The 25163-nt window shown below is 48.0% G+C and overlaps 1 long non-coding RNA gene across 1 annotated transcript in view; it reads right to left on the bottom strand.

Annotated features, from left to right (window-relative positions):
- Window positions 1–20898, bottom strand: part of LOC132535307 (uncharacterized) — a 99052-nt gene extending 78154 nt beyond the window's left edge. Inside the window, exon 1 of the long non-coding RNA XR_009547100.1 lies at window positions 20782–20898. This is a non-coding gene — a long non-coding RNA (uncharacterized LOC132535307). The remainder of the gene's footprint in view (window positions 1–20781) is intronic.
- Window positions 20899–25163: the final 4265 nt, after the last annotated feature.

Here is a 25163-nt window from a genome sequence, read left to right as displayed (position 1 = left end):
CAAGTCCTTGGCTCCCCACCTGTGGGGGTGGGGGACGCTTCACAAGAGGTGAAGCAGGTCTGCGGGTGTCCTTCTGTCTCTCTCCCTCTCTATCTCCTCCTCCTCTCTCAATTTCTCTCTATCCTGTCCAATAAAATAGAAAGAAGGGAAAAAAAAGGTCTCCAGGACCAGTGAATTCATAGTGCTGGCACTGAGCACCAGTGATAACCTTGGTTTGAAAACAGAAAAAAGAAAGCAAACAAAGAAAAAAACCAGAGGACAGTCATTTGTTAACTTGATTCACTTTGCGGTGTATGTAAATATCGAGCTGTTCTAATAACCCTGAAACCATGTGCTGATATCGCTCAGCTGTATCTCACATTTTTAAAGAGTAAAAACTAAACCTTCTGGAGATTCAGTCTCATGGGCATTGACAAATAGTGATTGAAATGCTTTAGTACAAAAAAGCAGAATGAGCCCTATGCAAATAACAGAATATTATTCAGCCATGAAAAGGAATGGAGTTTTGATACATGAACCGCAGGAACTCGGTGATCCTGAAATAAGGCAGGCCTGGAGAGTCCTTCTGTCTGATGGGGGGTGGGGGGGGGCGGGCTTCTTGACTCTTCTGGTGGACAACTACTGTGGCCCTCAGGTCCCAGACTCATCTTCTTAGAGAGACCCTCCTCCAAGAAGTCCTCCAGGCTTGCTCCTCAACACAGCCCACACTGTTTCCTTCCTCCTGGGCTTGTCCTACAAACAATGACTGTTTTTTAGCCCTATGGTAGAAAACAACTTTTCTCTCTGTTTATAACAACTATCTGTGTAAGGCTAAAGACAGAGTGAGTCTTTGATAAATATTGACAGAACAAAAAATAAATAGAGAGAGCTTTCAAGTGTCAAGGAGTGAGACTTAATTGCATTTTTAACTACAGTAAGCTTGCAATTAAACATTCATTTTGAAGTTGACTTTCTAATAAAAAGTAATAACTCTCCTTGGCCTAGTTAGTTACATTAATGATTGCTACAAGACTCTTTCCCACATACAACTAGGATGTGACACACACACACACACACACACACACACACACACACACACACACACACACGAGATTAGGTCCAAAAACATGAAGATGTTTCCTAAGTGCCTTTGCACTCAAATGATTCCCCTCAAAGATCATGGCATAAAGGAATCTCACACCCTCTGACTAAATATTTTCCAATGCAAAATCAATTCCTCTGTGGAAAATTGAAAGGATGAATGTTAAATTCTAAAAGCATAACAGGGAGTGGACAAAAAGAATTCCTAAGAGTCGGAAGAAAATGGAATCCACACATTAGTGGTGTGTGCTATGTGGGGAGACTTGGCTTCTTTGGGGGGGGGTGTGGTGTGTGTGATGTGGTGTGGTGTGATGTGGAGGGTAGGGGTTGAAGCTGTTTTTTATTTTTATTTATTATTGGATATATATAGAGAGAAATCGAGAGGGGAGGGAGGGAGGGGAGGGAAAGATAGAGAGGGAAAGAGACAGAGACTCCTATAGCCCTGCTTTACCCCTTGTGAAGCTTTCCCCCTGCAGGTTCAATCCCTAGCTCCACTTTCTTCTGCCATGTCTCTTCCATGTCTCTCTCTTCTCTCTCATCCCTTGCCAACTGCTCTGCCTTTCATGGTGCTTCCTCTGTGTGTGGTGCCCGGGGGCTCAAATCTGAGACTGTACACACGGTTAAGTGCTGCGTCCCACAGGCTGAGCCATCCCTGGCCCTCCTTTTCTCTTCAGCATCGAGAACTCCTAGGCTACAGGTGCACCTGGGCTTGCCTGGGACCTGGCCTCCTAGCCTGCCCCTCTACCTGGACCTCTCTCAGACCTGGCAAGGTCCTCTCTGCTTGTTTCAACCACTTAGACCATTTATCAGAAGTGTGTAGTATTCCAGCTAAAGCAGTCCTAAGAGGGAAGTTCATAGCTATACAAGTACACATTAGGAAACAAGAAAAGGCACAAATAAACAGCCTGATTGCACATCTTAAAGACCTAGAAGAAGAACAACAAAGGAATCCTAAAGCAACCAGAAGGACAGAAATCACTAAAGTTAGGGCAGAAATAAATAACATGGAGAATAGGAAAACCATACAAAAGATCAATGAAAGTAAATGTTGGTTCTTCGAAAGAGTAAACAAAATCGACAAACCTTTAGCCAGACTCACAAAACAAAAAAGGGAGAAGACCCAAATAAATCGGATAGTAAATGAAAGAGGAGATATCACAACAGACACTGCAGAAATTCAACATATCATGCGAGGCTTCTATGAACAACTATATGCCACCAAGCTAGAGAACCTGGAAGAAATGAATGATTTCCTAGATACCTACCAACTTCCAAAACTAAGTAAAGAGGAAGTGGATAACATGAACAGACCCATCACAGCTAATGAAATTGAAACAGTTATCAAAAATCTTCCCAAAAATAAAAGTCCTGGACCAGATGGTTTTACAAATGAATTCTACAAAACTTTCAAAGAAGAACTAATACCTCTACTTTTAAAAGTCTTCCAGAAGATTGAAGACACTGGAATACTCCCTGCCAGCTTCTATGAAGCTAACATCACCCTGATACCAAAAGCAGACAGGGACACAACCAAAAAAGAAAACTACAGACCAATATCTCTGATGAACATAGATGCGAAAATATTGAACAAAATTCTAGCCAACCGGATACAGCAGTATATCAAAAAGATTGTTCATCATGACCAAGTGGGGTTGATCCCAGGCATGCAAGGTTGGTTTAATATACGTAAATCAATCAATGTGATCCACCATATCAACAAAAGCAAGACCAAAAACCACATGGTCATATCAATAGATGCAGAGAAAGCCTTTGACAAAATACAACATCCCTTTATGATCAAAACACTACAAAAATGGGAATAGATGGAAAATTCCTGAAGATAGTGTAGTCTATATATAGCAAACCTACAGCCAACATCATACTCAATGGTGAAAAACTGGAAGCATTTCCCCTCAGATCAGGTACTAGACAGGGCTGCCCACTATCACCATTACTATTCAACATAGTGTTGGAAGTTCTTGCCATAGCAATCAGGCAGGAGCAAGGAATTAAAGGCATACAGATTGGAAGAGAAGAAGTGAAACTCTCCTTATTTGCAGGTGACATGATAGTACACATGGAAAAACCTAAGGAATCCAGCAAGAAGCTTTTGGAAATCATCAGGAAATACAGTAAGGTGTCAGGCTATAAAATTAACATTCAAAAGTCAGTGGCATTCCTCTATGCAAACACTAAGCTAGAAGAAATTGAAATCCAGAAATCAGTTCCTTTTTCTATAGCAACAAAAACAATAAAATATCTAGGATTAAACCTAACCAAAGAAGTGAAAGACTTGTATACTGAAAATTATGACTCACTACTCAAAGAAATTGAAAAAGACACAAAGAAGTGGAAAGATATTCCATGTTCATGGGTTGGAAGAATTAACATCATCAAAATGAATATATTACCCAGAGCCATCTACAAATTTAATGCTATCCCCATCAAGATCCCAAGCACATTTTTTAGGAGAATAGAAAAAATTCTACAAATGGTTATCTGGAACCAGAAAAGACCTAGAATTGCCAAAACAATCTTGAGAAAACAGAACAGAACCGGAGGCATCACACTCCCAGATCTCAAACTGTATTATAGGGCCATTGTCATCAAAACTGCTTGGTACTGGAACATGAACAGACACACTGACCAGTGGAATAGAATTGAGAGCCCAGAAATGAGGCCCCTCACGTATGGACATCTTAATCTTTGACAAAGGGGCCCAAACTATTACATGGGGAAAGCAGAGTCTCTTCAACAAATGCTGTTGGAAACAATGGGTTGAAACATGCAGAAGAATGAAACTGAACCACTGTATTTCACCAAATACAAAAGTAAATTCCAAGTGGATCAAGGACTTGTATGTTAGACCACAAACTATCAAATACTTAGAGGAAAATATTGGCAGAACTTTTTTCTGCATAAATTTTAAAGACATTTTCAATGAAACGAATCCAATTACAAGGAAGACTAAGGCACGTATAAACCTATGGGACTACATCAAATTAAAAAGCTTCTTCACAGCAAAAGAAACCACTACCCAAACCAAGAGACCCCTCACAGAATGGGAGAAGATCTTTACATGCCATACATCAGATAAGAGTTTAATAACCAACATATATAAAGAGCTTGCCAGACTCAACAACAAGACAACAAATAACCCCATCCAAAAATGGGGGGAGGACTTGGACAGAATATTCACCACAGAAGAGATCCAAAAGGCCGAGAAACACATGAAAAAATGTTCCAAGTCTCTGATTGTCAGAGAAATGCAAATCAAGACAACAATGAGATATCACTTCACTCCTGTGAGAATGTCATACATCAGAAAAGGTAGCAGCAGCAAATTCTGGAGAGGGTGTGGGGTCAAAGGAACCCTCCTGCACTGCTGGTGGGAATGTCAATTGGTCCAACCTCTGTGGAGAACAGTCTGGAGAACTCTCAGAAGGCTAGAAATGGACCTATCCTATGACCCTGCAATTCCCCTCCTGGGGATATATCCTAAGGAACCCAACACACCCATCCAAAAAGATCTGTGTACACATATGTTCTTGGCAGCACAATTTGTAATAGCCCAAACATGGAAGCAACCCAGGTGTCCAACAACAGATGAGTGGCTGAGCAAGTTGTGGTATATATACACAATGAAATACAACTCAGCTGTAAAAAATGGTGACTTCACCGTTTTCAGCCGATCTTGGATGGACCTTGAAAAAATCATGTTGAGTGAAATAAGTCAGAAACAGAAGGATGAATATGGGATGATCTCACTCTCAGGCCGAAATTGAAAAACAAGATTAGAAAAGAAAACACAATTAGAACCTGAACTGGAGTTGGCGTATTGCACCAAAGTAAAAGACTCTGGGGTGTGGGGGGGGGGGTGGGGAGAATACAGGTCCATGAAAGATGATGAATGACATAGTGGGGGTTGTATTGTTAAATGGGAATCTGGGGAATGTTATGCATGTACAAACTATTGTATTTACTGTTGAATGTAAAGCATTAATTCCCCAAGAAAGAAATTAAAAAAAAAAAGTGACAGAAAAAATACTTCAGACTTGTGTTTTAGAATAAGTAAGACCTGGAAGGTAGACCTAGTGGAGCTGCTGTCAGGAGTCATCTCTCCACAGGCGCTAAGTTCAAAGGGCTCCCATCATTCAATTCTGTTCTGTTCTGTTTTGGAAGGTATTTTTGGTCAACTGGTGTTTTACTCTATAAATTATTTATCTCAATGTCAAGGATAACCTCAGCTCTGTTAACTACTGCCCGAGGGCCTCATAGTCAAGAGGGAAATACAAAAAAAAAAAAAAAAAAGAAGTGTGTAGTATTCTACCTAAGAAGTGCAGACACTTGGGCACTTGAGAGAAAGTCTCCCTGCCTGTTCAAAGGCCTGGTTAACATGGGTCTTTGGGGGAGACAGCAGGCCAGTGGGGGCAGCACCCTTTGCCCTATACAGTAGAAACGGGGGTGTGGGGGCTGAGTGTGTTGCATTGTTTCTATTCATTGATTTTTGTGATTAGCAGTGGGTTACAAGGCTGTGAGATTACAGTGTACACTTCCACACCATTCTTGCCACCAAAATTCTGTATCCCCCATCCTCCCACCTCACAAAGATAACCACCAGAGTTCTCACAAATCCTACAAAGTGTGCTTGCTTCTGTTTCATTTGAATTTTTTGTTTTGGTTTTGGTTTGGTAAGTTACCATAATCAGATCTGTAGATTCTACATCTGAGTGAAACCAGCTGGCAGTTATCTTTCAGCTCTATTTCACTCAGCAGCATCACCTCCGGTTCCGTCCATTCTTCCCCAAGTAACACACTATCATTTTTTTTTTATTGCGGAGTTATATTGGAATAACTTCTTTAGTTAGTTATCTATTGATGGGCATTTAGGCTGCTTCCACTTTTTGGCTACTGTGAATAATGCAGCTATGAAGACAGAGGTGCATAGGTCTCTTTGAATTAGTGCTGGAGTGTTGTTCTTTGGATAGGTGCCTAAGAGTGACAGTACAGGGTCATAAGGTCATTCCATTTTTATTTAAGGAGACAGTCTTTCAAAGGAGCAGCACCAGTTTGCATCCCATGAGCAGTGAGGTAGAGTTCCCTTTTCTCCACAACCTCTCCATGCATTAATTCGTGGTGATTGTGTGTGTGTGTGTGTGTGTGTGTGTGTGTGTGCACGGACAGCAAAGAAGCAATTATAGAAGCCAGAACCCTCACCTTCTTCACCCCATAAAGAATTTTGGTCCACACTCCCAGGGGAGAGAGAAATATTAGGGAAAGATGACCAGAGGGCTCTAAGCCCCAATTCTATCAAGACCTGGAAAGGGAAAAGGAAAAAAGGAAGGACATTTGGAAGTAGTAACAAGTGTAGATGTGACTTAGGAAGAGAAGGCAGGACCATAGAGAAGATGGGCAAATATATATAAATATAGATAGTTATAGAAATACATATATTTGTATTTATAAATACAGATAGTTTAGAAATATATATAATCTATATAAATACAGATAGTTATAGAAATAGGGAATCCGGCTGTAGCGCAGCGGGTTAAGCGCAGGTGGCGCAAAGCACAAGGACCGGCATAAGGATCCCGGTTCGAACCGGCTCCCCACCTGCAGGGGAGTCGCTTCACAGGCGGTGAAGCAGATCAGCAGGTGTCTATCTTTCTCTCCTCCTCTCTGTCTTCCCCTCCTCTCTCCATTTCTCTCTGTCCTATCCAACAACAACAACAACAATAATAACTACAACAATAAAAAAAAAAAGGGCAACAAAAGGGAATAAATAAAAATAAAATAAATATTAAAAAAAAAAAGAAAGAAAGAATAGTCAGCCCTTATCTGTGACCTTGGGAGAACCACTGCAGTTCCCAGTGGAGGGAATGGGGACCCAGAGCTCTGGTGGTGGGAGCGGTGTGTAAATCACTAATAAAGAAATAAGAAAAGGAGGCGGGGAGAGGTCCTGGCTCCTCTCCACTCGCCAAGAACCAGATGTTCAGTCCCTGCCCATGTGTCTGCCTCCTGTGTCCCTCAGACGCACAATCCTGTTCAATCCGAGACCTGGTGACTGGTGCTGTGTGGGGCAGGGCTGGGCACATGCCCAGGAAAGTGCCTACATTTTGCGCATGCCTGAATCCCCTCCCACAGCCTGTCTTCCAGTTCCTTTATGCCCCCAAGCAGTGAGGGCAGCGCCCCAGCTCAGAGACCTTCAGCCCCTCCTGAGCTCAAGGTCCTTGACGTCTTTCCTGCACTTCCTAGTCTTCAGTAAAAGCATTTCAGGCTGAACCCATTCCTAAGAAATATAGCTGAATGTCTGCCTTTTCTCTTTAATAGTTGTTTATGTTTTTTTTTTCTTTCTTTCCTTCTTTTTTCTCTTTCTTTCTTTCTTTTTTTTTTTTTTTTTTTACCAGAGCCTTACTCAGCTTTGGCTGATGGTGGTGCTGGAGATGGAACCTGGAATCACAGAGCTTCAGACATGAAAGTCTATTTACAGAAACTTGGTACTATCTCCCCCACCCGTAATATTCATTTATTTTAATTGAGAGTCCAGGCAGTAGTGCACCTGGTTAAGCACACATGTTATAATGCACAAGGACCCAGGTTCAAACCCCCGGTCTCCACCTGCAAGGGGAAAGCTTCATGAGTGAAGCAGGGCTGCAGGTGTCTCTCTGTCTCTTTCCCTCTCTCTATCTCCCCTCCCCCTCTCAATTTCTCTCTGCCTTTATTCAATAATAAATAAAAATATTTTTAAAAATTTGATGCGGCAGAGAGAAATTGAGAGGAAAGGGGAGACAGAGAAGGAGAGAGAGAGAGACACCTACAGGCCTACTTCACTTGTGAAGCCTCTTCCCTGCAGATGGGGAGCGGGGACTCGAACCTGAGTCCCTGTACATGTGTGCGCTGTACCAGGCATGCCACCGCCTGGCCCTTATCTCTGTGTGTTAATACCACATGGGCATGGTGACCGCGCCCATTCAGGTGGCATCTCTAAGCCATGTGTGTGGCTATTAAATGAATTAGGCCCCATCCCAGCAGGTACCCGGAGCCATGAGAATTGCAAAGCAGAAAAGGCACATTCACCAAGTCCCCATGTTGCCTCTGGTCAACAAGCGTCCCTGTTCTCCAGGGACCAGGACCCAGTTTTCCTGTGAGTTGCCAGGAGACCCCACGCCATGCTTGGGCGGTAACAGGTGACCCTGTGTGGTCTTGAGAGAGTGTCACACAGGGCGGAGGGGCTGGCTTGTCACATTCCTGCCTTTCTCAGCCTCTGCATTCTCCCCATTCAGATCTCCACACCCCGCAGCAGAGAGGAGGCAGCCACGGGGAGACAGCACAAGGTTGTGGGCAGAGGGCCCGGGTTCAGTCCCTGGGCTGCAAGTGTCAGAATGGAGCAGTGAGCTGGCCTCTGCCCCATAAAGATAAATTAATACCTCAAAAGTCAACAGGGCAAGCAACCACTTCCTCTGCAGCAGGGCCCTGCCCTGGGCTCCAGCTCATCAGACACATGCATAAATGAGCCTCTGGACATAAAAGCAGAGGGGCCAGGCAGTGGTGCACCCCATTGAGGACACGGCTCACTGTGTGCAAGGTCCCAAGTTCAAGCCCCCGCTCCCCACCTACAAGGATGAGCGGTGGAGTAGGGCTGCAGGTGTCTCCCCTTCTCTGTCTCCCCCTTCCCTCTCAATTTCTCTCTGCCCTAGCAAATTAAATAAAATAAATATTTAAGAAAAAGAAAATAAAAAACAGAGGGGCTGGGTTGTGGCACACCTGGTTGAGTGCTCATATTACAGTGCACCAGGACCCAGGTTCAAGCCCTCGATCCCCACCTGCAGAGACTCATGGGTAGTGGAGCAAGGCTACAGGTGTCTATCCCTCTCTCCCTCCATTCTCCACTTCTCCTCAATATCTCTCTGTCCTATCAAATAAAAATAAATGAATAAATATTTTTTAAAAGGCAAAGAAGGGAGTCGGGTGGTAGCGCAGCAGGTTAAGTGCAGGTGGCACAAAGGACTGGCACTAAGGATCCCGGTTCAAGCCCCCGGCTCCCCACCTGCAGGGAGAGTCACTTCACAGGCGGTGAAGCAGGTCTGCAGGTGTCTGTCTTTCTCTCCCCCTCTCTGTCTTCCCCTCCTCTCTCCATTTCTCTCTGTCCTATCCAACAACGACAACAATAATAACTGCAACAATAAAACAACAAGGGCAACAAAAGGGAATAAATAAATCAAAATATAAAAAAAAAGAAAAAAAAATTTTTAAAGCAAAGAAAATAAAAACAGAGGGCTGGGTGGTGGCACACCTGGTTGAGAACACACATTACCATGCACAAGGACCCAGGTTTGCAGCATGTGCGTTCCACCAGGTATGCCACTGCCTGGCCCCCCAAGGACCCAGGTTTGAACACTCACTCGATCCCCACCTGCAGAAGGAAAGGCTTCAGGATTCCCTCTCTATTTTTCCCCTTCTTTCTCAATTTCTGTCTCTATCCAATAAATAAAATATTTAAAGAGAGAGAGAGAGAAGAGGGAGTTATCTTCCCAAGAGAGGGGAACCGAGAACATTTCTTCCTGAACCCAGGAACTCAGCCTCAGACCTCTCAGGATGTGGCTGGCAGAGCAGGAACTGTGCAAAGCACTCTTCCCAGGGTACAGGTGCATGGATGAGGGGTGTGCGTCTGGTGGGGAGGTTGAGGGGTGAGGGTCTGAGCTTCAGAGGGTGCTCCTGGCTCCCCACCAAGACCCGGGGCCCAGAGGCTCAACCGGGACCAGCCCCCTGCCCCCATGAACTCCCTCAACTCAAGCCCCATGGCGAGAGTGTCTGCCCCAGGCCCCCCATGAGCAGGGAGCCCTGTATCTTGGTTTCAAAGGGTGACCCTGGGGCAGAGCGAACAGGGGAAGGGGGTTATTTATCAGCAGACACCCAGCATGTTAAGGTGACTGAGTGTAGCACTGGGCAGGTGCCAAGGGATATAACACCTGGGCAACCAGCACTGCCCCTCAGCCCTGCCCCGCCCTGCCCCACCCACGCCCTGTGCCACTGGTCCTGACCTGGACCTCACACTGCAGTGGGCTCCAGAAATACAGACACTGGCGCCGGGGGGGTGGCCCATCCAGGACAGCACACATGTTGTATAAGGGCTCTAGTTCAAGCCCCTGCTTCACACCTGTTGGGGGAGGGGGAACACACACATTTCATGAGTGATGAAGCAGTACTGCAGGTGCCTCTCTCTGTCTCCTTCTCTATCTCCCCTTCCCCACTCAATTTCTCACTGTCTCTATCAAAAAAATTAAATAAAGTGTGATAAGAGATAGAAAAAGTCATTGATCAGGGGCTAGACAGTGACACACCCAGTTGAGTGCACATGTTACAATGTGCAAAGAACTGAGTTCAAGCCTCCACTCCCCACCTGCAGGGTGGAAGCTTCTGAAGCAGTGAAGCAGGGCTGCAGGTATCTGTCTTTCTGTCTCTCTTTATTTTAATGTTTCTCTTTTAGTTATCTTTTTTAAAAAAAATTTATTATTATCTTTATTTATTTATTGGATAGAGAGAGCCAGAAATTGAGAGGAAAGGGGGTGACAGAGGGAGAGAGACAGAGAGACACCTGCAAACCTGCTTCAACACCTGCAAAGCTTTCCCCCTTCAGGTGGGGACTGGAGGCTCGAATCTCAGTCCTTGTGCACTGTAACATGTGCACTCAACCAGGTGTGCCACCACCCGGCCCCTCTTTTATTTATCTTAATGTCTTCTCCCACCTTAATGTCACTCTTTCCAATCAAATAGAAAGATCTCTTCCCTGATCCAGCTTTCTAGTCCTTTTCCCAACTATGACACCATCTCCCAGACAATAACTTGGGTCCACCTGTATATCAGATGTCAGGCTCAGGCAAAAACTGGTGAAGTCACGGGCCCTGGGAATAGACCTAAAATAGACCTACTAGCTTTTTCCAAAATGGAGACCCCAAATTTTCATCTGTAATATTCTTGCCTTTAGGTTCATGATTAGTCAACAATTTAACTCTTTTTTTCAGCCACCAGGTTCCAGATGCTACCACGATACCAATGGGACTTCCCAGGCAGATGATCCCACCAATGTGTCCTGGAGCCCCACCTCCCCAGATCCCTGCCCCACTAGGGAAAGAGACAGGCTGGGAGTATGGGTCAACCTGCCAACACCCATGTTTAGCGGGGAAGCAAGTACAGAAGCCAGACCTTCCACCTTCTGCACGCCATAATGATCCTGGGTCCATGTTCCCAGAGGGATAAAGACAAGGAAAGCTTTCAAGGGAGGGGATTGAATACGGAGTTCTGGTGGTGGGAACTATGTGGGATTATACCCCTCTTATCCTATGGCTTTGTCATTATTCCCATTTATAAATAAAAATTAAAAAAAAAAAGAAAGGGAAGAGGAAATGGCTGCTAGGAGCGGGAGATTCATTGTGCATACACCAATCCCAGTGATAACCCTGGTGGGGTGTGTGTGTGTGTGTGTGTGTGTGTGTGTGTGTGTCATTATTTTAAAATATAACAATTTAGGGCCAGGTGGTGGTGCACCTGGTTAAAGGCACACATTACAGTGCACAAGGACCCAGGTTCAAGCCCCTGGTCCCCACCTGCAGGAGGAAAGGTTCACGAGTGGTGAAGCAGGACTGCAGGTGTCTCCCTTTCTTATCTTCCCCATCCCTCTCAATTTCTCTTTGTCTCTATCCAGCAATAAATAAATAAAACAATTACATATAACAATTTAAGAATACAGTTTCACACTTAATACACATGTATATAATTTAGCACACTTCTAAGTTCTAGGACTGTTAAACCAAAGAGATCCCTCCTCCTACCCTCCCACCACCCTGCTCCTTCATCTCCTCTGATAACTAGAATTTTCATTCTGAGAGTCAGCTTGGTCACAAATACTACTTTGCACAAGTCCTGCATCCTCTTCCTCCTTCTTCTTCTCCTTCTCCTTTTGTATTGCCACCAGGGTTATCACAGGGTGTGGTGCCTGCAGTGAATCCAGTACCCCTGGCAGCCGGTTTTTCCTTTGTTCTTTTTATTTGATAAGACAGAGAGACTTTGGCAGGGGAGGGAAAGATAGGGAGAGAGATAAAGAGATAAAGAGATACCTGCAGTACTTTCTTCAGCACTAGTGAAGCCTCCCCCCTGCAGGAGCGGAGCAGGGGATTGAACACCTCATCCTCAGACACGGTAATGCGCTCAGTTTAGGCTTATGGTGGTGCGGGGGATTGAACCTGATATTTAGGAGCCTCAGGCATGAGAGCCTGTTTGCATAACCATTATGCTGTCTCCCCCACCCACAGGAAGCCTTCTGAATGAATGAATGCTCCACGTCCTGAGAGAAACGGTTCCATTCTTCTGCCTCAGAGGACTCTGAAGACTCTTGTCCACAGGGGCAGCCCCAGCCTGCATTCCTGCCCCCCTCCCCCACAAATCTGGCCCCAAGTCGTGCCAAGCTTCCCTTCCCCTGGAGACCTCAGCCCCTGGGGTCCTTTCTGGGGGCCGTCTCTTAGGGCTGAAGCGGCTCTTCCCCAGGTCTCAGCCTCCTCCTCCCATAGGCACAAGGGCTGGTGGTCTCCCCATCACCTGCACATTACAGTCCCTTACAGTCCCTTACGGTCCCTTTCCTTCCTCGCTAGGGAACACGTGGGTAGCATTGTTTCCTCTGCCCCAAAGGTTAGCATGCAATTTATGCTTCCAGCACTACACAGAGAAAAGTGCTGGATATCCTCTAGACAGGGCACCCTCCTGCTGTTCCCAACTCACATGCTGAAAATGGACTTTGGAGCACAGCACGGGCCCACATCAGGTGAGGCTGTGAGGCCAGGACCTGCCTGAGGGGATCAGTGCCCAGATAAGAGGAGGGGCCAGGGCTCCTCCCTCTCTCTCCTGGGCCCCCCACCCAGCCACATGTGAGGACACTGGGGACCTGGGGCTCCCCAGTAACTCAGGGAAACCAACCCTGTTGCTACTTGATTTTATTTTGTTTTTGCCACCAGATTATTACTGGGGCTCAGTGCCTGCATGACTTCACTGCTCCTGTTGGCCATTTTTTCCCCTTTTATTGTTTTCTTATATATAATTTATTTATTGGGTAGAGGATAGAGAAAAGTTGAGAGGGGGAGGGGGAGATAGACAGATAGATGAATAGATAGCTAGATAGATGGATAGATGGTGATAGATATGGACCTGCAGCGCTGCTTCACTAATTGAGAAGTGTCCCCACTGCAGGTGGGGACCAGGGACTTGAATCCAGGTCCTAGAGCATAGGGATATGTGTGCTTAACCAGGTGCCCCAACACCCAGCCCCTATGTATTTATTTTTTCTCTCTGCAAGAGACAGAGAAGAATAAAGAGGGGAAAAAGCAAATTAAATGTAAAAAAAAAAAAAAAAGAATAAAGAGGGGGAGAGAGGGAGGGGAAGAAAGACAACTGCAGCACTGCTCGATTCCTTGTGAAGTCTCTGCTGCTTCTGCCTTGAACCCGGGTCCTCAGGTGCGGTCGTGTGCGGAGCCCAAGGGCCTGGCCCCTACCACCTGTTGTTCTTCTGCTTGTAGTCCAAGACTGTGAAAAGGAAAAATCCCTGTGTCTCTCTGGTTCAGCGCAGCAGTGAGAAATGAAACTAGGTCCTCACGCCTACAGGCGCCCGGCCCTGGCCAACTTCACCAGAGAGAAAAGAGACAAAGACAGAGGCGACTGGGTGATGGCCCACCAGCTACAGTGCACACTTAACCACGTGTGAGGACCCGGGTTCGAGTCCCAGGGCACCGCACAGGAGAGTCTGCATGCGGGAAGCTTCACGAGAGGAGGGGTGGTGCTGTCACTCCTCTCTCTGTCTGTCTCTCTCCATCTCTCTCTCTCCCTCTAGCAAAAAAATAAAAAGTCTGGTGGGAGTGGTGGAATCATATGGGCATGGAGCCCCAGTGACAACACTAATGGCACTGGCGGGGGAGGGAAAGCAACACTCCAGTACCACTCCGCCGTCCAGGGAGCTCCCACTCAGTGCTGGGGCTCGAACCCAGGGTGTCATGCATGATGAGCCTGGGTTCTACTGGCTGAGCTACCTCCCAATTCTAAATTCCTCTTATTGAAGTCACTCAGCCTATGGTATTTTATCACGGGAGCCCAAGTGGATTAATAATATACAGCATTAAAATTTTTTTATTATCTTTATTTATTTATTGGATAGAGACAGCCAGAAATTGAGAGGGAAGGAGGCGACAGAGAAGGAGAGAGGCAGAGAGGCACCTGCAGCCCTGCTTCACCACTTGTGAAGCTCTCCCCCTGCAGATGGGGACCAGGGGCTCGAACCTGGGTCCTTGTACTTAACCAGGTGCACCACCACCCGGCCCCGATATACAGCATTTTATAAAGCTACACTGAATGAATGAATGAATGAATGAATGAATGAATGAATGAATATATCATTTCCTATTTGTGATCAGACTAAACATTGGAAAGGTGGGCCAGGGAATTGTTTTTTTTTTTTAATTTTGGTTATTTTCTTATTTGTTTGCAATATTTATTAGTCACTATTTAACGGGGGCTTGCAAAATCATAAAACCTCAAGGGGTACAGTTCACACTGCACAAATATGTGTCTGTGTGTCTTCCACAAAAGCCCTAGTCTCCACCCCATAACCAACACAGTTCTCAAAGTCAAAGAAGCAGTTTGGATATCAACTGCAAGTTGTCTTGCTTTACTCATCTGTGTCCCACCCTGTCTTTCACCTCTCTCCTTATTTCCCTCAGCATCTTCACCTCCACTTCCACCCAGGCCAAGGCTGAAGGTCTCCTGGGCCAGTGTCCCCGCCACGTGGGGCACCAGGCCACGTGGCGGCCATGCACACACCAGGGCTGCTCCGGCCCTCCCTGTGTCTCTGCTCACACCTCCCTCCCACCCCCGGGTCAATGACAGGCACTTCCGGGCAAAGTCCACCTCATAGCCCAGACAGCCACAGCTCCTCCGTCTGCAGGGACTTGCTTCACTGCCAAACAGCTTTCATGTTATCTTTTAAAAGAAAAGCCACTCGAGTGTTTGCATTGTTAAAAGCTTCCATGCCTGGCAGACAGGACGCACAGAGTTCTGTAGACTCCTTTGCAGAATGCTTTTGCACCTTCTAAAACATTTGTGTGGCCGCAATTTTTGATTCAGAGAGGAGATATTTTCAATATTGCCATGATCTCTTTTTTGCTGTCCTGTCCCAATTTTCATAGAGATTAGTTCCTGTTGCCCCCAGAATCCTGATTCACTCTCTTTTAAAAAATTTAGATTAATTTTATTTTAATGAGAGCGATACAGAGAGAAACACACACACACACACACACACACACACACACACACACACGGAGAGAGGGAGAGACTGAGAGACCAAGAAACTGACCAGAGCACTGCTCAGCTTTGTCTTAAGGTAGTGCAGGGAACTGAACCTGGGACCTCTGAGCTTTAGGCATGAAGTCTCTTGCAGAACAGTTACCTTGTCTCCCCAGCCCTGGTTTTCTGTTTATATACTTGAAAGCTACAAATCGGTGCAGGGTGGTGGTGCACCTGGTTGAACACACACATTTCCATGTGCAAGAACCCGAGTTCAAGCTCCCGGTCCCCACCTGCAGTGGGGAAGATTCATAAGTGGCGAAGCAGGGCTGCTGGTGTCTCTCTGTCTCTTCCCCTCCCCTCTCAATGCCTGTTTCTACCCAAAATAAATAAATGAATTGATTTTATGAAAGAAAGCTAAAACTTAAAACTCTTCTATGTTTATTAAAACAGCAACAGCATCAACAGCCACCTCTCTTGACCAGGAAGGTTGCCCAATGGTCAGGGCACAAGACCTGCAGGTGTGAGGCCGGGTGGCACCCTGTATGCTGGGTGTGGCTCCCACCCCTCCCTCCCTCCCTCATAAAATAAGTAAAGAAATCCAACCTCCCTGATAGCCTGTTGGCATCTTCTGGACGGGGTGGGACAGAATGAAGTCTGTGTGACTTTTCCCAAGCAACAAGTTCAAAGCTTCCAAACTCTCTCCTCACACTTGGTCCTTGGCTGGAGGGTAGGCACAGTGTAGGTTGGCAGCTGGCAGGCCAGACGCACCCTCCTTGGGCCTGTGGCCACCCCCCACACATACACCACCACCACCACCACCACCACCACCACCACCAAGTTCATTTTGTGGAGAAAATTCAGAATCACCAGCATCCACATTCTCATTGTCTGGCCCGATGGTCACAGCCTCCCATTCAAACACAATGTCTGTACACAGACGGGCCGGGTGAGTCACTGCTCCATGCCAGGAACCTGAGTTCCAGCCACATGTGTCATCTGAGCCTCACAGGGGCCCTGCTTTGGGCCCTGCCCTGTTCTGCAGAGGGGCAGCCAGAGTCTTCAGGCCTGTGTATCTCAGCACCAAAGCACCTGCTCCAGCCTCTGACACTGCCCCCTTCCCTCCCACCATCCTATTTACCAACCCCTGTTTCCTGGGAGCCACCCCCTTTAGGGGGTGCTAGGATTGCAGACTAGAGAGCAGGACCTCAGGACCATCTTTTGCCCTTGAAGAAGACAGGGCAGGACAGGGCAGGGCAGGGCAGGGCAGGGCAGGGATGGTTGTGTGAAGAAAACACATCTACCTTCCTAAGAGAATGATCTTTTTTTTTTTTAAATGGGTGCTCTTTTTTAATTTCCTATTTGTTAGACAGATAAGAGAGGAATTGAAAGGGGAGGAGAGAGAGGAGAGACAGAAGGGCACCTGCAGCCTGGCTTTACTGCCATGAAGCTTTACCCCTGCAGGTGGGGACTGGGTCCTTGAGTCCGGGGTCTTGCGCACTGTAATGTGTGCACTCAACTGGGCGGGCTCCTGCCCCACCCCCAAAGAGCAATCTTAGCTCATTTATTTAATGAATAAGCTTCGTTATTTCCCAGTCAAAGCCTACCCACCAAAAATAATATCTATACTGATTGCGATTTCTACATCTTCGTATTGACGTCTATCATGATAACTTTGGAGAACCCCCACTGCACATGAAGCCTCGTCCAGCAGTGGGAGTGGCATGGAACTATGCCCTGTGATCTTGCAATCTTGTAACCTGCTTTTAATCACAAATAAAACACGGGCGGAAAAAAAAAAAAACATTCATGGATTTTCAAACCCATCACAGAGCCCAGGGCACAGAGACACCAGCTAAAACCCAGATAGTGGCCAGGACTACAAGACAGAGGAAGGGCTGTCCCCAGCCACCTCCTGCTCCCTCCAGGCAGGGGTCACATGAGTAGGGTAAGAATGTCACCTTGGTCACCAGAGAAGTGGCTCCATGGTTGAGCATTGGGCTCCGACACCCCATTCAACCCCCAGCACCTCAAGAAGCCTGGTGTGCTCTGGTTTCTTTCTCTCCCCTCTCTGTCTCCGGGGACACTCTCAAGTGTGATCAGTAAGATAAAATCCTGAAAAGCAAAAAGGAAAAGAAATGCCAGGTGTGGAAAAGGTGAGGGCTGGGCCACAGAACTTCATAAGAACCCAGTTCACAAAGTCAGGGGCAAGGAGGCAGGCGAAAGCCTTGGGCCTTTCCTAGAGTCCAGGGAGCCACTCAGACCCTGGAGGGGCCAAAGGGCTGGAGAAGTTCCCACAGGCACAGGAAGGGGGTCAAAGGGCAGAGGGAAATCTGGAAGCTCCCGTGAACACTGGAGGGGGGAGAGAGACAGTTCTGAAACTGGCAGGCCGGGCTCTGAGCAGACTCAGGAAGCCCAGGGGGGCCCTGGAAGAAGAGTTCCCCCCCACCACCACACACACAGACACACACGCTGCTCACCCTCTCTTTGGAGGTAGCGGGGAACTGAACCTATGAACAGGAGCAGCTGGAGGTCGGGCTGGTCACACACAGTTCATGGACCTCAGCATCTCTCTCCCAGAAGATGCCTGCTCTTTCTAGAGGTGATGTGACTTCCTCTGCTTCCTCCTCTGCCTGCCTGCAGTGAAGCCTCAAGCCCAGGAAAAGCACTAAGCCTGTGCTCTGTGGCTCTAACAAAGGAACAGCACACAGGACCCAGAGACCTACACTGATGCCACAGTGTTCACAGAGCCCAAGGGAAGGGAGGGAGCTGGGTCACTGCAGCAAAGGAGGAGAAATGCAGGAGGGGAAGAGTCATATGGACATGCTAGAAATAAGAAAAGAAGAATAGGAGGAGAAAGAAGAAATAAAAAGAAAAAAGGGGGGTTTGGGCAGTAGCACAGCGGGTTAAGCACATGTGGCGTAATGCGCAAAGATCAGTATAAGGATCCCGGTTCGAGCCCCTGGTTCCCCACCTGTAGGGGAGTCGCTTCACAAGCAGTGAAGCAGGTCTGCAGGTGTCTGTCTTTCCCTCCCTCTCTGTCTTCCCTTTCTCTCTTGATTTCTCTTTGTCCTATCCAAGAATGAGGATAGAAATAACAACAATAATAAACAACAAGGGCAACAAAAGGGAAAAAATGGCCTCCGGGAGCAGTGGATTGAATGCAGGCACTGAGCCCCAGCAATAACATTGGAGGCAAAAAAAAAAAAAGAAGAAAAAAAAAGAAGAAAAAAAAAGAAGATCAATACCAGGGCTGGGGAGACAGTATAGCAGTTCTGCAAAAGTCTTTCAAGCCTGAGGCCCTGAGGTCCCAGGTTTAATCCCCAAGCACGAACCTCAGCCAGAGCTGAGTCGTGTTCTAGTGTCTCTATCACTCGTTAAAAAATTAAAATACTTACATATTTTTAAAAACTAAAAAATAAAGGACCAGGTGGTGGCGCACCTGGTTAAGTGCACACATTACAATGTGTGAGGACCAGGGTTCAAGCCCCTGCTCCCCATCTGAAGAAGGAAAGTTTCACAAGTGGTGAAGCAGGGCTGCAGGTGTCTCTCTGCCTCTCTCTCTCTCTTTTTAAATTTTAAATACGTATTTATTTATTTCCTTTTGTTGACCTTGTTGTTTTATTGTTGTAATTATTGTTGTTGTTGTCGATGTTGTTGTTGGATAGAACAGAAAGAAATGGAGGGGGAGGGGAAGACAGAGGGGGAGAGAAAGATAGACACCTGCAGACCTGCTTCACCACCTGTGAAGTGACTCCCCTGCAGGTGGGGAGCTGGGGGCTCGAACCAGAATCCTTAAGCCGGTCCTTGAGCTTTGCGCCACCTGCGCTTAAACCGCTGCACTACCGCCCGACTCCCTCCCTCTCTTTTTATTATTTATTTACTCCAGCGTTATTACTGAGGCTCGGTGCTGGCACTATGAATCCACTGCTCCTGGAGGACACTTTCCCCCCAGTTTTATTGGACAAGACAGAGAGATATTGAGAGAGGAGGAGGAGATAGAGTGGGAGACAGAGAGAGACACCTGCAGACCTGCTTCACTGCTTGTGAAGCGACTTCCCTGTAGGTGGGAAGTTGAGGCCTCGAACCAGGAGCCTTGCGAGGGTCCTTGTGCTTTGTACTATGTGCACTTAACCCAGCTTGCCACTGCCCGACCACTTCTCTCTCCCTCTCTTTCTCCCTCTTCCCTCTCAATTTCTGGCTGTCTCTATCCAGTAAATAAATAAAGATAATTGAAAAATAATAAATAATAAACAAACAGACTATATGGTTGCACCAATGACCCCCAAATTCCAAGAGAAAAGGAAATATCTAAAAAAATAACAACAGAAAAAGAAAAGGAAATCAATACCCAGATGGGCGCGCCAAGCCTAGTGGTATAAACAGTGATCTCACACACAGATACATCCGTGCCCTGGCCAAAAGGCAGAACTCCTCAGAGAACACAAGAGTCCCAGGCAACGTGCTGGTGACCAGGTACAGGTCAAGTACAGACACACGGGATGGGAAGCACATGGTAGGAAGACATCTATCCAACAAACAGCGTAAAACAGTAAGTGTCCTCAGATTAGTGCCAGGCCAGGGAGACTTCGCAGCAAGACTGCTGGAGAGGGGGAGAGTAGATTTTAGTAATGAAAGAGTGATGATAGACTGGTACCCAGATTAAAACAAACAACTCCTCAAGAAGAAGACTCCTCAGTCCTCCATGGACATACAGCTGCAAACAGAACAACAACAACAGACAGACAGACAGAAAGACCCAAGACCCACAATCGTAGACTTCAACACTGCTGAGTCAGCAACAGGACAAACAAGGCTAGTTGAAGACACACAGAGAGATATTTGAAGAGTCTTATCAACCAGCTGGGCCCACTAGTCTGATACCAGATCTCACCCAGGGGTGCAGAGAGCTCATGCTTCTGCCCACGTGGGCCAGGGGAGTTGCCTTGGAAGCCGTCCCAGCAAACAAACAGCAAGCAGAGTGCCTCCCCAGGCCCCCTTACAGGGAACTGGGAATCAGCAGAAGACACCTCTCAGCACACATCCATGCAGAAGGGCCAAATAAAAATAGTGGCGGTGCCAGCTGAGGGTCAGGCTGCAGGGAGAGAGGAGCTGGTTTCTAGGGAAACAGGAGCGCTCAGACTCCGCCAGGGGACCGTCTTCCCTGACAGAGTTGACAAGTTCAGGTCTTCCTCTGGGACACAGGAGTGAGGCTCCCGGGTGTTTACTCCAGAGGAGCAGACTCAGGCCCATGCACGCGTGGGGTGAGGTGGGGAGTCTGAAGACAAATCCTTGCAACATCTCAGCCCCTTAAAGAACCTTGGGCACACCTCCACGTTAGCTGTCAAGCTCAAGCAGAAATTACTAAAGTTAGGAGCATACCTCAAGAAGGCTTCCTAGCTTCTCTCCACCGGATCCCTATCTCGTCTGCTCTATTCCTGCTTTCTGGTTCTTGTTCATTAATCATTTTGTCCTGTTTTCTATCTTACCACATTGCAGCTGCTACTATGACGCCAACCTGACTTCCCTGGGCAGACGACCTCACCAGTGTTTCCTGGAACCCCACCTCCCCAGAGCCCTGCCCCACTAGAGAAAGATAGAAACAGGCGGGAGGTATGGATCTACCTGCCAACACCCATGTCCAGTGGAGAAGCAATTACAGAAGCCAGACCTTCCACTTTCTGCTCCACATAAAGAATTTTGATCCATTTTCCCAGAGGGGAAGAAATGTTAGGGGAAGATGACTAGAGGTCTGTGAACCCCAATTCCATCAAAATCTGGAGAGAGGAGAAGGAAAAATGAAGGACACTTAGAAGTAGTAATAGGTGGGAGTTGGGCGGTAACGCAGTGGGTTAAGCGCAAGGACGGGTGTAAGGATCCCGGATTGAGCCCCCAGCTCCCCACCTGCAGGGGAGTCGCTTCACAGGCGGTGACGCAAGTCTGCAGGTGTCTGCCCTTCTCTCCTCCTCTCTGTCTTTCCCTCCTCTCTCCATTTCTCTCTGTCCTATCTAATAATGACGACAATAATAATAACAATAAAAACAACAAGGGCAGCAAAAGGGAAAATAAATAAAATTAAAAAAAAAAGAAAACAAAAGTAGTAATAGGTGTAGGTGTGACTTAGAAAAAGAAGGCAAGACCACAGGGGGAAAAATGGGCAAATATATATAATTATAGATAGTTGTAGAAATAATAGTCAACCCATATCTGTGACCTCGCAAGAACCACTGCAGTTTCCAATGGAGGGAGAGAGGACACAGAATTCTGGTGGTATAAACAGTGTGTAATTATTCCCCTGGAGAGAGAGAGAGAGAGAGAGAGAGAGATGCCAGGGCATGTGGTCCTGAGTTCAATCCCCATCATCCCATCTGCCAGAATGATGCTCTGATTCTCTTTCTCTTTATTTCTCTTTTTCAGAAACAGATGAATAAATAAAGCTTGAAAATGCATTTCTTGGGAGTCGGGTGGTAGCGCAGCGGGTTAAGCGCACATGGCTCGAAGCACTAGGACTGGCCTAAGGATCCCGGTTGGAGCCCCCATCTCCCCAGCTGCAAGGGAGTCGCTTCACAGGCGGTGAAGCAGGTCTGCGGGTGTCTATCTTTCTCTCCCCCTCTCTGTCTTCCCCTCCTCTCTCCATTTCTCTCTGTCCTATCTAACAATGACGATGTCAATAACAACAATAATAACTACAATAATAAAAAACAAAGGCAACAAAAGGAAAAATATTCAAAAATTATTTAAAAAAAATTTTTTTAATGCATTTCTTTTTTTCATTCTTTTTTTGTTTTAATTGCCACCAGGATTACCTCTAAGTATGACAAATCCACAGATCCTGGTAGCTATTTTTTCCTTTTATTATTATTCTGTTTTCTGTTTTTATTTGATAGGACAGAGAAATTAAGTGGGGGAAGGGGAGACAGAGAAAGAGAGACAGACACCTGTAGCACTGCTTCGCTGCCCGTGAGACATCTCCCTGTAGTTGGGGAGCTGGGGCTAGAACCCCGGTCCCTATACATGATAAGGTGAGCGCTCAACAGGGTATGCCACCACCAGGCCCCTAAGATGCATGTCGTTACTGTGAGCTGTGATGGGATTGGCAAAGCCCCACAGACAGGCAGAAATGAATGCCTGAGCAGACCTTGTGGGTTGTGTGTAGGTGTCCAAGGGCTGTGATGTGACCCCCTCCACAGGAGGGGCCCCGGGTCTTCCCAGTGCAAGCCCCACCCTCTCCCTGCAAGCACTGAAGTCCTTGCCTCGATGAAGTGCAGGACCATCCAGCACTGGGTCTTAGAACCAATGCATCACACAACTCCAGGGGGTGCTCTCACACAGACTTCAAAGCGCTGGGCTCCCCCGGAATGGGTTGTGTCAGCCACACCCCGCACAAGGCAGCCCCAAGCCCAGCTCTGGGGCCTAGCAGGTCTGCGGTACAGTCTCAGAGGTCTCCCCAGCCTGGAGGATGGGGGACAGGTTCTCTCACCTCCCTAGGGCCTGGCCTTCTGCAGGCGGATACACATTGGGTCTCAGTAAACAGGCACAAAGTGAACAGGCATGAACTAATATCTGGGACTGGGCAGTAGTAAACCTGGTTGACAACAGATGCTACCATGCATAAGGATCTGGATTCAAGCCCTACTCCCCACCTGCAAGGAGGGGACACTTCACAAGCAATGAAGTAGGTCTGCAGGTGTCTCTCTCTCTTTCTCTCCCCCTTTCAACTTCTCTCACCTCTATTAAAAAAAAAAGGAAAAAAGTACATATCAACAACAAAAAGATAAACTAACACCCACCTTATCTGCACAGAAATGGGGGCAAGGAGGCAGTGAACTGACACCCCCAGTGTCTGCACAGAGCCTGAGAGCCAGCATGGGGTCAGCACTTAAGAAAGGTCCACAAAAGATGGCTGACAAATATTAAGATTCTTCCAGATGGAAAGGTGCATGGTGGGCAGCAACTATTAAATTAAAAATAATAACAATGGGGGCCAGGCAGTAGCGCAGCAGTTAGGCGCACTTGACACGAAGCACAAGGACCTGTGTAAGGTTCCGGTTAAAGCCCCAGGTTCCCCACCTACAACAGGGGGTCGCTTCACAAGCCCGGAAGCAGGTCTGCAGGTGTCTATCTTTCTCTCCCCCTCTCTGTCTTCCCCTCCTCTCTCCATTTCTCTCCTATCCAACAACAACATCAATAGCAATAAGGGCAACAAAAAATAGAAAAAATGGCTTCTGGGAGCAATGGATTCATAGTACAGGCACCAAGCCCCAGTGATAACCCTGGAGGCATAATAATAATAATAATAATAATAATAATAAGCAAAAGCCCTAGAGGAACAAAAACACAGATAAAAATAAATAAATAGAAGTCTTGATTTGGGAGCTGGAGGGAGATGCGTAGAAAAAGGACACAAGATTCTTATTTTCAATAGTAAACACGCCAGGACAAAAAGTCTTGATAATGTCAAGGAATTCTAAGAAGACCAGGCTGGACCCTGAGCTGGGGAAGGGTGACATTTGAGTTTGCTCCTGGACTGGGCCGGTGACCTGGTGGTGGCAGCCAGTGGAACACAGGAGTTCCTTCCTCTAGCAGTGCAGACTTCCTGGAGGAACTATGCCTCTCAGTAGCCAAGTCACACAATGCACACACCCCTCCCCCGCCAGAGCACCCCCGACCCGGCTCTGACCCCCTCCTTGCTGGGGTGTCTCCCCCCCTCCCTGGGGACAGATGGCTGGCCACCCCCAGCCGGCCAGCGGGAGCTACCGGGAGGGCTGGTGGCCTTGGCGGTCAACGTGGACACAGGCCTCTGGCCCTGGGTGACGAGCCTGCAGCTCGGGAAACCAAACAGGAAGCCGGAGTTCTTGCACCTGGAGGAAGCGTGAGCCTGCCCTGTGAACACCCCCTCTGCTCTGCACAGCCTGAACCCAGATGACATGGCATGGCAGAGCCTGCCCCCTGTCCCAGGTCCCATGCCCACACTGGATATCAGGAACCCACCCCCCACTTTGCACCCCTGCTGGTTCTCTGGAAGGTCACAGGGTCAAAGGAAGAGGTGCGGTGTGTCTCCCCCAAGATTGCACCGGCTCGACTAGGGGGATGTAGGAGGTGTTGGGGGGGGGGTGAGCAGGATGGGAAGGTCTCTGAGCTCGACTCCCACTCTTCTGGGGGGGGGTGTTGCTGGCCTGGGGTTGGGGGGAGGGTCTGGCATGCCCCCTCAAGTTTGCATAGCTCGACTGGGGGGGGGTGTCAGGAGGTGCAGGGAGGCGGAGTCTTCGATCCGGACTCCTCCTCCGGATGGGGGGAATAGGGAGGTGCTGCTGACCACCGTGAGCTAGTGGGGGTACTCCGGAGCCCCGGCCACGTGCAGCGCCCAGCGCCGACAGGCCGGCTCGGGGTTGTGTAACGCGGGCGGGCCCGGGAGGAGGAGCCGGGGGAGGACTGCGAGCCGGTCAGGTGCGCGCGGCGTGCCCCCCTCCCCGCCCGCGGCCTCGGCTGCCCCAGCGCCTGGCCGCCCGCCCGCTCCCATGGGGTGACGCGCGCCCCGCCCCGGCCCTCCCCCGGCTGCCGGCTCCCGGCTCCCGGGCTGGGAAGTGGGGGAGCGGGGTCCTGGAGAGTAGGGGTCCTCGTTCCTATACGCACCCAGGTCCCCAGCCCGCGGTGCGCCCCGGGTGCATGGCGGAGGGGGGTCGCGGGGGCGGCGCGGGGTGTCCTCCCCAGCCTGACTCAGCCTCCTTCGGGCGGGGAGGGGGGAGCCCGGGGGGCGGGTCCTC

The sequence above is a fragment of the Erinaceus europaeus genome, chromosome 21 (genome assembly GCF_950295315.1).
Source record: "Erinaceus europaeus chromosome 21, mEriEur2.1, whole genome shotgun sequence".
In the NCBI taxonomy this organism is placed as follows: Eukaryota; Metazoa; Chordata; class Mammalia; order Eulipotyphla; family Erinaceidae; genus Erinaceus; species Erinaceus europaeus.
The sequence above is the reverse complement of the archived record's forward strand: the minus strand, read 5'-3'. Positions and strand labels throughout refer to the sequence as shown.